Source organism: Schistocerca serialis, chromosome 4 (assembly GCF_023864345.2).
Source record: "Schistocerca serialis cubense isolate TAMUIC-IGC-003099 chromosome 4, iqSchSeri2.2, whole genome shotgun sequence".
NCBI classification, from domain to species: domain Eukaryota; kingdom Metazoa; phylum Arthropoda; class Insecta; order Orthoptera; family Acrididae; genus Schistocerca; species Schistocerca serialis.
The window spans coordinates 124509421-124524531 of NC_064641.1; positions in this window are offsets into that span (position 1 = coordinate 124509421).

Here is a 15111-nt window from a genome sequence, read left to right on the forward strand (position 1 = left end):
AACTACTACTACTAAATCTGAACTACCCAAGCACGACTCTCGACTCGTCCTCACAGCTTCAGTTCCGCCAGTACCTCGTCCCCTAACTTCCAAACTTGACAGAAGCTCTGCTGCGATCTCATGTGAAGTTTGGAAGGTAGGAGGCGAGGTATTTGCGGAACTGAAGCTGCGAGGACGGGTCGTCAATCGTGCTTGGGTAGCTCAGATGGTAGAGCACTTCCCCGCGAAAGGCAAAGGTCTCGAGTTCGAGTCTCGGTCCGGCGCACAGTTTTAATCTGCCAGGAAGTTTCATCATTTTTCTTCTTCTTCGGCAGATCTGTCTTACGGCAAGTATCGACTAGTCAGCCTCTATTTTAGTCTGTCTTGTGCCTCTCATACCTGCTGTTAACTTCGTCTATGTTTTATGTTCCTCAACATTGCGAGGCTTCTTCTTCCTCTCCCTCTCTTCCCTGGAATCTTTCATTCGAAGAAATTTGTAATTTATTCACAATACATGTTCCATCCACGATGTTTTGGTCACTTTTATCACCTCCACTAGTCTCCTTTCCTTGACAGTTCTTCGAAAATCTTCTTGGTTTCTCTATCTGTTAGCCCATTTCACTTAAAGTATTTTTCTCCACAACGGCATTTCAGAACTACCCAAGTATTTTTTCTCTTCTTTTCTGACTGTCTTTGATGCACAGCCATTTTCACTGGACTCCCGGGAAAATATTAGGCGAAATTCTTAGTTCTACCTTTTGTTGTTAACAAACATATCACATTTCCGCAAGCTCTTTTATCCACAGACATTCTAAATTTTATATCCTCCCTTCAGCTTCCAGTTTGTGTGACCAATGTTCATAGACGGCTGTGAGATTTTACTTGTTCAAAGATACACTCCTGGAAATGGAAAAAAGAACACATTGACACCGGTGTGTCAGACCCACTATACTTGCTCCGGACACTGCGAGAGGGCTGTACAAGCAATGATCACACGCACGGCACAGCGGACACACCAGGAACCGCGGTGTTGGCCGTCGAATGGCGCTAGCTGCGCAGCATTTGTGCACCGCCGCCGTCAGTGTCCGCCAGTTTGCCGTGGCATACGGAGCTCCATCGCAGTCTTTAACACTGGTAGCATGCCGCGACAGCGTGGACGTGAACCGTATGTGCAGTTGATGGACTTTGAGCGAGGGCGTATAGTGGGCATGCGGGAGGCCGGGTGGACGTACCGCCGAATTGCTCAACACGTGGGGCGTGAGGTCTCCACAGTACATCGATGTTGTCGCCAGTGGTCGGCGGAAGGTGCACGTGCCCGTCGACCTGGGACCGGACCGCAGCGACGCACGGATGCACGCCAAGACCGTAGGATCCTACGCAGTGCCGTAGGGGACCGCACCGCCACTTCCCAGCAAATTAGGGACACTGTTGCTCCTGGGGTATCGGCGAGGACCATTCGCAACCGTCTCCATGAAGCTGGGCTACGGTCCCGCACACCGTTAGGCCGTCTTCCGCTCACGCCCCAACATCGCGCAGCCCGCCTCCAGGCGTGAATGGAGGGACGAATGGAGACGTGTCGTCTTCAGCGATGAGAGTCGCTTCTGCCTTGGTGCCAATGATGGTCGTATGCGTTTTTGGCGCCGTGCAGGTGAGCGCCACAATCAGGACTGCATACGACCGAGGCACACAGGGCCAACACCCGGCATCATGGTGTGGGGAGCGATCTCCTACACTGGCCGTACACCACTGGTGATCGTCGAGGGGACACTGAATAGTGCACGGTACATCCAAACCGTCATCGAACCCATCGTTCTACCATTCCTAGACCGGCAAGGGAACTTGCTGTTCCAACAGGACAATGCACGTCCGCATGTATCCCGTGCCACCCAACGTGCTCTAGAAGGTGTAAGTCAACTACCCTGGCCAGCAAGATCTCCGGATCTGTCCCCCATTGAGCATGTTTGGGACTGGAAGAAGCGTCGTCTCACGCGGTCTGCACATCCAGCACGAACGCTGGTCCAACTGAGGCGCCAGGTGGAAATGGCATGGCAAGCCGTTCCACAGGACTACATCCAGCATCTCTACGATCGTCTCCATGGGAGAATAGCAGCCTGCATTGCTGCGAAAGGTGGATATACACTGTACTAGTGCCGACATTGTGCATGCTCTGTTGCCTGTGTCTATGTGCCTGTGGTTCTGTCAGTGTGATCATGTGATGTATCTGACCCCAGGAATGTGTCAATAAAGTTTCCCCTTCCTGGGACAATGAATTCACGGTGTTCTTATTTCAATTTCCAGGAGTGTATTTAATTCTAATGGTATACAGTATTTGATCAAAAGCATACAGAAAGCTATTAGTGGACAGTAATATCGGGTGTGTCAACTCTTCGCCTTTATGACGGCTTGAATTCTGGTGGGTACACATTTAGGTAAGAGTCTGGCTGTCTGTGGAGGGATGGCAGCCCATTCTTCCTCAAGAGTCGAAACCAGAGAAGGTGGTGATATTGGACGCTAGGGTCTGGAGCGAAGTCGACTTCCTAACTCGTCACAAAGGTGTTCCATGGTGATCAGGTCGGGGTCTGGGTAGGCCAGTCCATTTCAAGAATGATATTATTCGCAAATCATTGACTCACAGATGCTTCTTTATGATAGGGTGGACTGTCATGCTGATACAAACAATTATCGTCTCCAAACTGTTTCTCTACTGCACGCCATAGACAATTGTTCCTCATTTAGTTTTTTAAGTGCAATAAGGAGACCACCTGCTCCTCCGGTCAAATGGCTCTGAGCATTGTGGGACTCAGCATCTGAGGTCATCAGTCTCCCAGAACGTAGAACTAACTTAAACCTAACTAACCTAAGGGCATCACACACATCCACGCTCGAGGTAGGATTCGAACCTGCGACCGTAGCTATCGCGCTGTTCCAGACTGAAGCGCCTAGAACCGCTCGGCCACACCGGCCGGCGCTCTTCTCCGTACTTCACTATCTGTACTACACGTGTAGACGCGGGACGTCCTCCAGGCGTTCTCCAAATCCCAACTCTTCCACTGGATTGACACAGGATAAGGCGTGATTGTGCCGTCGCTCAGCACGGAATACAGAAATGTGTAGCTTCTGAGGAGGTGCTCGCCATTGCATCCCATTCTTGTTAACTCCCTACGCATAGTCATTGCGCTAACCAGACTACTGGTAGCACACTGTAGCTGACTGCGGGCGATTTTGTACATGATGTCTGTCTTCTGCTGGTTTACCTGTGCTCTTGTGAGTTTTAGATGGGTTGCAATATCCCCGATGGATTTGTTACCCAGGTGACAACCATTGAATAATCCACATCCGAAATCACTCAGCTCTCCTGAATGACCTGTTCTGCAACTACTGCTCTTCTACTGGTGGGTCCTCCTCTCCTGACGCCTAGTGGTCAGTTCCGCATTACGTAGGGCCGTTCCCATACTTTTGATCGGATAGTGTGTAGAACACTGCGAAAGGATTTGCTATTTTGATTCAGAACCTCGCGATCGGTCTCGTTCCTGCATAGTTCACACTGCATTGGAGCGACAGGTGGTCACTAGCAGTAGACTTCAGAAACAGCTCTACATCAATACTATCCGCTGACCGACACCTCTAAACGCAGTTCCCCACTTTTGACCGTTTCATCCTTGCACTGTTTTATCCTTTACGTACACTACTGGCCATTAAAATTGCTACACCACGAAGATGACGTGCTACAGACGCGAAATTTAAACGACAGGAAGAAGATGCTGTGATTTGCAATTCATTAGCTTTTCAGAGCATTCACACAAGGTTGGCGTCGGTGGCGACACTTACAACGTGCTGACATAAGGAAAGTTTCCAACCGATTTCTCATACACAAACAGCAGTTGACCGGCGTTGCCTGGTGAAACGTTGTTGTGATGCCTCGTTAAGGAGGAGAAATGCGTACCATCACGTTTCCGATTTTGATAAAGGTCGGATTACAGCCTATCGCGATTGCGGTTTATCGTATCGCGACATTGCTGCTCGCGTTGGTCGAGATCCAAAGACCGTTAGCAGAATGTGGAATCGGTGGGTTCAGGAAGGTAATACGGAACGCCGTGTTGGATCCCAACGGCCTCGTATCTCTAGCAGTCGAGATGACAGGCATCTTATCCGTATGGCTGTAACGGATCGTGCAGCCACGTCTCGACCCCTGAGTCAACAGATGGGGACGTTTGCAAGACAACAACCATCTGCCCGAACAGTTCGACGACGTTTGAGGCAGCATGGACTATCAGCTCGGAGACCATGGCTGCGGTTACCCTTGACGCTGCATCAAAGACAGGACCGCCTGCGATGGTGTACTCAACGACGAACCTGGGTGTACGAATGGCAAAACGTCATTTTTTCGGATGAATCCAGTTACTGTTTACAGCATCATGATGGTCGCATCCGTATTTGGCGACATCGCAGTAAACGCACATTGGAAGCGTGTATTCGTCATCGCCATACTGGCGTATCATCCGGCGTGATGGTATGGGGTGCCATTGGTTACACGTCTCGGTCACCTCTTGTTCGCATTGACGGCACTTTGAACAGTGGACGTTACATTTCAGATGTGTTACGACCCGTGGCTCTACTCTTCGTTCGATCCCTGCGAAACCTTAAATTTCAGCAGGATAATGCACGACCGCATGTTGCAGGTCCTGTACGGGCCTTTCTGGATACAAAAAAAGGTTCGACTGCTGCCCTGGCCAGCACATTCGCCAGATATTTCACCAATTGAAAACGTATGGTCAATGGTGGCCGAGCAACTGGCTCGTCAAAATAGGCCAATCACTACTCTTGATGAACTGTGGTATCGTGTTGAAGCTGTATGGGCAGCTGTACCTTTCACGCCATCCAAGCTCTGTTTGACTCAATGCCCAGGCGTATCAAGGCCGTTATTACGATCAGAGGTGGTTGTTCTGGGTACTGAATTCTCAGGATGTATTCACCCAAATTGCGTGAAAATGTAATCACATGTCAGTTCTAGTTTCATATACACTCCTGGAAATGGAAAAAAGAACACATTGACAACGGTGTGTCAGACCCACCATACTTGCTCCGGACACTGCGAGGGGGCTGTACAAGCAATGATCACACGCACGGCACAGCGGACACACCAGGAACCGCGGTGTTGGCCGTCGAATGGCGCTAGCTGCGCAGCATTTGTGCACCGCCGCCGTCAGTGTCAGCCAGTTTGCCGTGGCATACGGAGCTCCATCGCAGTCTTTAACACTGGTAGCATGCCGCGACAGCATGGACGTGAACCGTATGTGCAGTTGATGGACTTTGAGCGAGGGCGTATAGTGGGCATGCGGGAGGCTGGGTGGACGTACCGCCGAATTGCTCAACACGTGGGGCGTGAGGTCTCCACAGTACATCGATGGTGTCGCCAGTGGTCGGCGGAAGGTGCATGTGCCCTTCGACCTGGGACCGGACCGCAGCGATGCACGGATGCACGCCAAGACCGTAGGTTCCTACGCAGTGCCGTAGGGGACCGCACCGCCACTTCCCAGCAAATTAGGGACACTGTTGCTCCTGGGGTATCGGCGAGAACCATTCGCAACCGTCTCCATGAAGCTGGGCTACGGTCCCACACACCGTTAGGCCGTCTTCCTCTCACGCCCCAACATCGTGCAGCCCGCCTCCAGTGGTGTCGCGACAGGCGTGAATGGAGGGACGAATGGAGACGTGTCGTCTTCAGCGATGAGAGTCGCTTCTGCCTTGGTGCCAATGATGGTCGTATGCGTGTTTGGCGCCGTGCAGGTGAGCGCCACAATCAGGACTGCATACGACCGAGGCACACAGGGCCAACACCCGGCATCATGGTGTGGGGAGCGATCTCCTACACTGGCCGTACACCACTGGTGATCGTCGAGGGGACACTGAATCGTGCACGGTACATCCAAACCGTCATCGAACCCATCGTTCTACCATTCCTAGACCGGCAAGGGAACTTGCTGTTCCAACAGGACAATGCACGTCCGCATGTATCCCGTGCCACCCAACGTGCTCTAGAAGGTGTAAGTCAACTACCCTAGCCAGCAAGATCTCCGGATCTGTCCCCCATTGAGCATGTTTGGGACTGGATGAAGCGTCGTCTCACGCGGTCTGCACGTCGAGCACGAACGCTGGTCCAACTGAGGCGCCAGGTGGAAATGGCATGGCAAGCCATTCCACAGGACTACATCCAGCATCTCTACGATCGTCTCCATGGGAGAATAGCAGCCTGCATTGCTGTGAAAGGTGGATATACACTGTACTAGTGCCGACATTGTGCATGCTCTGTTGCCTGTGTCTATGTGCCTGTGGTTCTGTCAGTGTGATCATGTGATGTATCTGACCCCAGGAATGTGTCAATAAAGTTTCCCCTTCCTGGGACAATGAATTCACGGTGTTCTTATTTCAATTTCCCGGAGTGTATTTGTCCAATGAATACCCGTTTATCATCTGCATTTCTTCTTGGTGTAGCAATTTTAATGGCCAGTAGTGTATATTCCGTGCTAAGTATGGCGTTCATTCCTTGCAACTGGTCTTATGAGTCTCTCTTACATCCGATGAGAAGACCCACGTGTTTCAGCTACGACCCTCAGCATCAGTATCACTCGGAATTCGTTGCGCTCGCACTTTTATTTCTGTTTCTAGATTTTCTTTCACTTCCTCCAGCGTATCTTCGACGCAACACTTTTATAAAGGTGGCGATAAGCTACCACCCTGCTTTACACCGTTCTTAACAACACCTTGTCTTTGTAGATCCTCCACATTTATTACACCCATTTAAAAGTCCATCTGCCAGGAACTTTTTGCCACACACACTTAGGATTTGTAGATTATTATTCTGTCTCTGTACCTTAACTAGGATCTTCTACGGACTTTCTATCTCGTTTAAAAGATTTTCATCACACGGACGCCAAAATGATAGATAAAATAAGTAATGGTGGAATAGAAGAGAAACTGAAACGCAATTGGGCCTGACTGGATACCAGTTCGATTCTGCGTTGGGGATGCGAAAGAACTTGCTCCTTTTCTAACAGCACTGTACAGTAGTTTCTGGAGAAGAGTAGCGTTCTTCCTGATTAGAAAAAAGGGCAGGTAGTTGCCGTTTTCAAAAAGAGTTGTAGAGCAGACGTACAAAGCTATAGAACTATATCTCTCTCATCGGTCTGCCGCAGAGTTTTGTAATATGTTTTATTGTCGCGTATTAGGGCATTTCCGGAGACCGAAAATCTACTCTGTAGAAGCCGACATGGGTTCCGGAAACAGCGATCGTGTGAAAGTCAGCTCACTCTGTTCGTCTACGAGAACCAGAAAGCGGTAGATACAGGCTCCCAGGCATGAAATCCAAGAGGGTCGGGGCGTGGTGGTGGAAGTGGCAGTTGACCCTCAGCGTAAACAAATGGAACGTGTTGCATATACATAGACAGAAACACCCTCTGTTGTATAATTACACGATTGCAGAAGAATCGCTGGAACCAGTTACTTGTATAAAATATCTAGGGATGCGCGTACGGAGCGATTTAACGTCGAATCACACATAAAAACCAAAGAGATTCTGGTCGTATGGAAAGTGTGCTAGCGGCAAGACACAGTCAGTGCCTTATCTGCGCGATAGGAATGGAAATACTATCGACGACAGCGCTGCCAAAGCACAGTTACTAAACAAGGCCTTGGTAAATTCCTTCACCAAAAAAGACGAAGTAAATATTCCATAACTCGAATCAAGAACAGCTGCCAATATGAGTAACTTAGAAGTAGACATCCTCGGCGCAGTGAAACAACTTAAATCGCTTAATAAAAGCAACTCTTCCGGTCCACACTGCATACCAGTTAGGTTCCTTTCAGACTATGCTCATGCAATAGCTCCGTAGTTAACAATCATATACAACCGCTCGCTAGACGATAGATGCCTATCCAAAGACTGGGAAGTTGCACAGATCACACCAATATTCAAGAAAGATAGTAGGAGCAATCTACTAAATTACAGGCGTGTATCATTAACGTTGATATGCAGCAGGATTTCGGAACATATATTTTGTTCGAAGAGTATGAATTACCTCGAAGAGAACGGTCTACTGACACACAGTCAACACGGATTTAGAAATCATCGTTCTTGTGAAACACAGCTAGCTCTCGACTCAGACGAAGTGGTGAGTGCTATTGACAAGGGATCTCAAACTGATTCCGCATTTCTGCGTTTCTGGAAGGCTTTTGACACTGTACACACAAGCGGCTTGTAGTGAAATTGCTTGTTTATGGATTAGCGTCTAGTTATGTGACTGGATTTGTGATTTCCTGTCAGAGAGGTCACACTTCGTAGTAATTGACGGAAAGTCACCGAGTAAAACACATGGGATTTCTGGCGTTCCCCAATATAGTGTTATAGGTCCTCTGCTGTTCCTTATCTACATAAACTGTTTGGGATACAATCTGAGCAGCCGTCTTAGGTTGTTCATAGATGGCGCTGCCGTTTATCGTCTAATAAAGTCATCAGAAGATCAAAACAAATTGCAAAACGATTTAGAAAAGATCTCTGTATGGTGTGAAAATTTTCAATTAACCCTAATAACGAAAAGTGTGAGCTCTTCCACATGCGTGCTAAAAGGAATCCGTTAAAATTCGGTTACACGATACGTCAGTCAAATCTGAAGGCCGTAAATTCAACTAATATCTAGGAATAATAGTTACGATCAACTTAAATTGGAAGTAAGACATAAAAATGATGTGGGGGGGGGGGGGGGTGGCAAACCATAGACTACGTTTTATTGGCAAAACACTTAGAAAATGTAACAGATCTACTAAAGAGCCTGCCTACACTAAGCTTGTCCGTCCTGTTTTGGAGTACTGCTGCGCCGTCTGGGAACCTTACCAGATAGAATTAACGGAGTACATTGAGAAGGTGCAAAGAAGAGCAGCACGTTTTGTATTATCGTGAAATATATGAGAGAATGTCACTGACGTGATACAGGATTTTGGATAGAAATCGTTAAAACAAAGGCGTTTTTCGTTGTGGCGGAATCTTCTCACGAAATTTCAATGACCAGGTTTCTCATCCGAATGCGAAAATGTTTTGCTGACGTCGACCTACATAGGAAGAATCGATCATCGTAATAAAATAATGGAAATCAGAGCTCATATGGAAAGAGATAGATGTTCGTTTTTACCGAGCGCTGATTGAGATTGAAACAATAGAGAATCGTTGTGGATATGGTCCTATGAACCCTCGGCCAGGCATTTAAGTGTGATTTGCAGAATATCCATGTATATGTAAATGAGCACTCGTTTGTTTCTCCCTTGAATACAACTTTTACTATCAAGTAGTAATGCGTAATATTCACGACTATAAATTACCTTCGTCATTGTCAGAGCAAGAATAAAATATTGACATTACATTCAGCAACAGAAATAATAAAAATCAGATATAATGCAATGATAATGTTCGATTTTCTCATACAAAAGGTAACGTCTTTCGTTCCTGTACGTAGCACAGTATCTGACACAGTTATTTCCGTAATAAAATGTGATATTACAGTACCAAAGTCACGGAGATGCTCATCCAATTGCAGTGGCAGATGCTGCAAGGAAAGCTCCCTGCATCACGGTGCGGTGTACTTTTAAAGTTCCGAGAGCGAACGTTCCCACAACAATCAAACAGTATATTGCTTTTCCGATGTATACTCGCGGAAAGACCATGCAGATAAAGTGAGAGAGATTCGAGTCAACACGGAGGGTTATCAGCAATTGTTCTTCCTGTGAAACATCCGCTACTGGAACAGGGAAGGGGGGAGGTGACACTGGTACACGAAATACACCCCGCCACATAGCCTAAGGTGGCTTGTGGAGTATGGTTGTAGATGATTATACACACAAACTAAGTTGACACTCAGCGCGGTAGTTGATGGGAGCGACTGTAAATCGGAAATGCCTTTAAGGTCACCCCCATCAGTTACCCAGCCCAGTGTCAATCTAATTTGCGCGTATAATATTTTCCGCCTGAAATGTAGGTAAAATCACGAGGCTTCGTCGACTGCTCGAGACCTTGCCCTGATTTGAGGCGACAAGTAGACCCAAATGTTTTATACAAAGATGTCGTCGCGACAAACATCAGTTGTCTATCTCGCTGCAACTAGAGCTTGTAATGGGTTCTTCAATACCGTCTGTCGAATGATCTATCTACAAACAAGTCGTTGACCATTATATTGTAGTTAGTCCGCATTGTGTTGCACCACATCCATAACTCTAAGTTAGCGCTTATCCAGTTTGTTTGTTGTTAGTCTCGCTGTATTCCATGGAGTATGTTGCTGGTTCCAAGTCGTCGTCTACATCTATATCTACATATATACTCCGCTAGCCACCAAGCGGTGTGTGGCGGAGGGCACAATTCGCATCAAAGTCATATTCCCCCCCCCCCCCCCCCCCCCCCCCTCTGTTCCACTCGCGGATCGCGCGAGGGAAAGACAACTGTCTGAACACCTCAGTACGAGCTCTAATTTGCCTTATCTTTGAATGGTGATCACTGCGCGATTTGAAAGTTGGTGGTAATAGTATATGCTCTACATACTCGCCGGCCGGGGTGACCGAGCGGTTCTAGGCGCTACAGTCTGGAACCGCGCGACCGTTACGGTCGCAGGTTCGAACCTGCCTCGGGCATGGAAGTGTGTGCTGTCCTTAGGTTAGTTAGGTTTAAGTAGTTCTAAGTTCTAGGGGACTGAGGACCTCAGAAGTTAAGTCCCATAGTGCTCAGAGCCATTTCTACATTCTCGGTGAAGACCGGATTTCGGAATTTAGTGAGCAGCCCCTTCTGTTTAGCGCACCGTCTGTTTGTAAGTGTGTCCCACTTCAAACTTTCTATGAGATTTGTAATGCTCTCGCGATGGCTTTCTACAAGGAAGCATTAAACGGTCAAAGAACTGTTATTCAGATAACTTCCGATCCTTACTCCGACAAATGCAGTTTCTGAATTTTGAAATGGATATATTATTCGATATTCCCACCCTCAGCACTAATAACATAGCACACCTAGAATAGCTTTTTGTCGCCCTCCCAATCTCCGCAATATCCTTCTGTACCCATCTACCTACCCTGTGGCTCCTACCCATGTGACTGTCCCCGCTGCAGGCCTTGCCCATGGACCTTCCTACCACCACCTATACATACAGCCTGTAACTGGTAAAACATATATTATCAAAGGGGGAGCTACCTGTGAAACGACACGCCATGTACCAGCTGTTATATCAGCACTACTCGGTCTTTTACATTGGTATGACTACCACCAAATTATCAGTTAGGATAAATGGGCATAGGCAGAGGGTGTGTACTGGCAACACACGATATCCTGTTGCAGAGTATGCTCTACAATGTGACAGTGGTGACCTAGGTGCCTGTTTCACCACACGTGTCATCTGAATCCTTCCCCCTAGACACCAGTTTCTCAGAACTTCGCAGGTGGAAACTAGGGTTACAACATGTCCTCGGTTCTCACCACCCACCTGGCCTTAATTTATGTTAATTCCTTCCCCATCAGCATTTCTCCAGGGGAGTGACTACTTTTTTCTTCACTTCATTTTAGTTTTCTACCTCTTTTATTTTCTGACCTGTCTATTTTTTGCCCCAGCCTCCCACCTCTGATATACACAATGCACTTAGCATTTCACTCTCATTAACTTGGGCACGATGCCATACTCTCTGTCTTGCATATTACCCTGTCTTCCACCCTTAAGGTCTCAGGTCTTCAAACCTCGTACGGCGCAGTCCCGAACGATCCCTCTCTCCTCCTCATCCGTCCGGTAAGTCCCCCTGACCCGGGTTCCGGGTGACTTTTCCTAACTGTACCCCTTTTCCCAGACATCACCAGCCCTTTTCCTTCACCGCTCTTTCTTCTCCCTCAACTCTTCTGCCGGAAGAAGGAGCCACTGGCTCCGAAAGCTTGCAAAGTTAAACATTTTTGTGTGAGTGTGTTGTCCTATCCCGCTTCGTGAGCAGATTTTTTTATCTATCGGGTTACATTATATTTTATATTATTGGCTTGAATGTGGTATACACCGCTAATTGTCGTACGAGATATTGAGCTTAATCGGCTGTAATTACACTACTGGCCATTAAAATTGCTACACGACTTAGATGACGTGCTACAGACGCGAAATTTAACCGACAGGAAGAACACGCTATGACATGCAAATGATTAGCTTTTCAGAACATTCACACAAGGTTGGCGCCGGTGGCGACACCTACAACGTGCTGACGTGAGGAAAGTTTCCAACCGATTTCTCATACACAAAGAGCAGTTGACCGGCGTTGCCTGGTGAAACGTTGTTGTGATGCCTCGTGTAAGGACGAGAAATGCGTACCGTCACGTTTCCGACTTTGATAAAGGTCGGATTGTAGCCTGTTAGTAGAATATGGAATCGGTGGGTTCAGGAGGGTAATACGGAACGCCGTGCTGGATCCCAACGGCCTCTTATCACTAGCAGTCGACATGACAGGCATCTTATCCGCATGGTGAAACGGATCGTGCAGCCACGTCTCGATACCTGAGTCAACAGATGGGGACGTTTGCAAGACAACAACCATCTGCACGAACAGTTCGACGACGTTTGCAGCAGTACGGACTATCACCTCGGAGACCACGGCTGCGGTTATCCTTGGCGCTACATCACAGACAGGAGCGCCTGCGATGGTGTACTCAACGACGAACCTGTGTGCACGAATGGCAAAACGTCATTTTTTCGGATGAATCCAGGTTCCGTTTACAGCATCATGATGGTCGCATCCGTATTTGGCGACATCGCAGTAAACGCACATTGGAAGCGTGTATTCGTCATCGCCATACTGGCGTATCACCCGGCGTGATGGTATGGGGTGCCATTGGTTACACGTCTCAGTCACCTCTTGTTCGCATTGACGGCACTTTGAACAGTGGACGTTACATTTCAGATGTGTTACGACCCGTGGCTCTACCCTTCATTCGATCCCTGCGAAACCTTAAATTTCAGCTGGATAATGCACGACCGCATGTTGCAGGTCCTGTACGGGCCTTTCTGGATACAGAAAATGTTCGACTGCTGCCCTGGCCAGCACATTCGCCAGATCTTTCACCAATTGAAAACGTCTGGTCAATGGTGACCGAGCAACTGGCTCGTCAAAATGCGCCAACCACTACTCTTGATGAACTGTGGTATCGTGTTGAAGCTGTATGGGCAGCTGTACCTATACACGCCATCAAAGCTCTGTTTGACTCAATGCCCAGGCGTATCAAGGCCGTTATTACGGTCGGAGGTGGTTGTCTGGGTACTGATTTCTCAGGATGTATTCACCCAAATTGCATGAAAATGTAATCACATGTCAATTCTAGTATAATATATTTGTCCATGAATAGCCGTTTATCATCTGCATTTCTTCTCGGTGTAGCAATTTTAATGGCCAGTAGTGTACCTTCCCTTTGTGGGTCAGTAAGGAGAGTGTCGGGTGGCGAGAGCGGAGGGTGACACCGTGCAGGAGTTGCCGCTGGAATCTGATAGCCTTATTCGCAGCGGCTTCGTGCTGCGCTGCTTCCGCAATGTAGGACAGGGCCCGTTCTCGCCACATGTCCCGGCTAGGCTGGCGGCGCGACGCTCCGCTGCAGGGGGCTGGCGCCTGCCGCGCTGCCTGCCCGCACAACACGTGGACGGGGGAGACGACCTACACGCCAACGGTTCCCCACCAATTGCCGCCTCCCCAGTCTCAGACAAGAAAAACTCTTTCACTCTCGTACTAGAAATTAGTTCTGCAACCAGCAGTTTCCTGACTGGGTTTCCGAACCTCAATCGTTAGAAACGGAACCCTTGTAGGGTCACTTTATGGTCCGTCTCTGTCTGACAGCCTGGAATTTCAAAACCCGTTTTCTCACGAACGTGTAGACGTATCAAGTTGACCTTTGTGTCACATAGTAAAGAGAATAATCCCTTTGCGGTGTAGGAAACGTAAGCATTTTAGACAGTGCAGTCGAAACCTACGGACTTTTATGTCACATGTTTTGATACTTGTAAGCTCACTCATCAAATCCTATAGGGTACTTCCCGTGGCCTAGAACCCTGAAATTTGGCGAGAAGCTACGTTTCACAGCACAACCAAAGGAAAAATCCGAAAATGGTTAATTTGTAACTATGTTGTTGTTGTGGTCTTCACTCCTGACACTGGTTTGATGCAGCTCTCCATGCTTCTCTATCCTGTGCAAGCTTCTTCATCTCCCAGTACCTACTGCAACCTACATCCTTTTGAATTTGTTTAGTGTATTCATCTCTTATCTCCTGGTACCTCTCTCTCTACGACTTTTACCCTCCACGCCGCCCTCCAGTACCAAATTGGTCATCCCTTGATGCCTCAGAATATGCCCTACCAACCGATCCCTTCTTCTAGTCAAGTTGTGCCACAAATTTCTCTTCTCTCCAATTCTGTTCAGTACCTCCTCATTGGTTATGTGATATACCCATCTAATCTTCAGCATTCTTCTGTAGCACCACGTTTCGAAAGCTTCTATTCTCTTCTTGTCTAAACTATTTATCGTCCACGTTTCACTTCCATACATGCCTACACTCCATACAAATACTTTCAGAAACGACTTCCTGACACTTAAATCTATACTCGATGTTAACAAATTTCTCTTCTTCAGAAACGCTTTCCTTCCCATTGCCAGTCTACATTTTATATCCTCTCTACTTCCACCATCATGAGTTATATTGCTCCCCAAATAGCAAAACTCATTTACAGCTTTAAGTGTCTCCTTTCCTAATCTAATTCCCGCAGCATCACCCAATTTAATTCGAATACATTCCATTATCGTCGTTTTGCTTTTGTTGATGTTCATCTTATATCCTCCTTTCAAGACACTGTTCATTCCGTTCAACTGCTCTTCCAGGTCCTTTGCTGTCTCTGACAGAATTACAATGTCATCGGCGAACCTCAAAGTTTTTATTTCTTCTCCATGGATTTTAATTCCTACTCCGAATTTTTCTTTTGTTTCCTTTACTGCTTGCTCAATATACAGATTGAATAACATCGGGGAGAGGCTACAACCCTGTCTCACTCCCTTCCCAACCACTGCTTCCCTTTCATGCCCCTCGACACGTAAAACTGCCT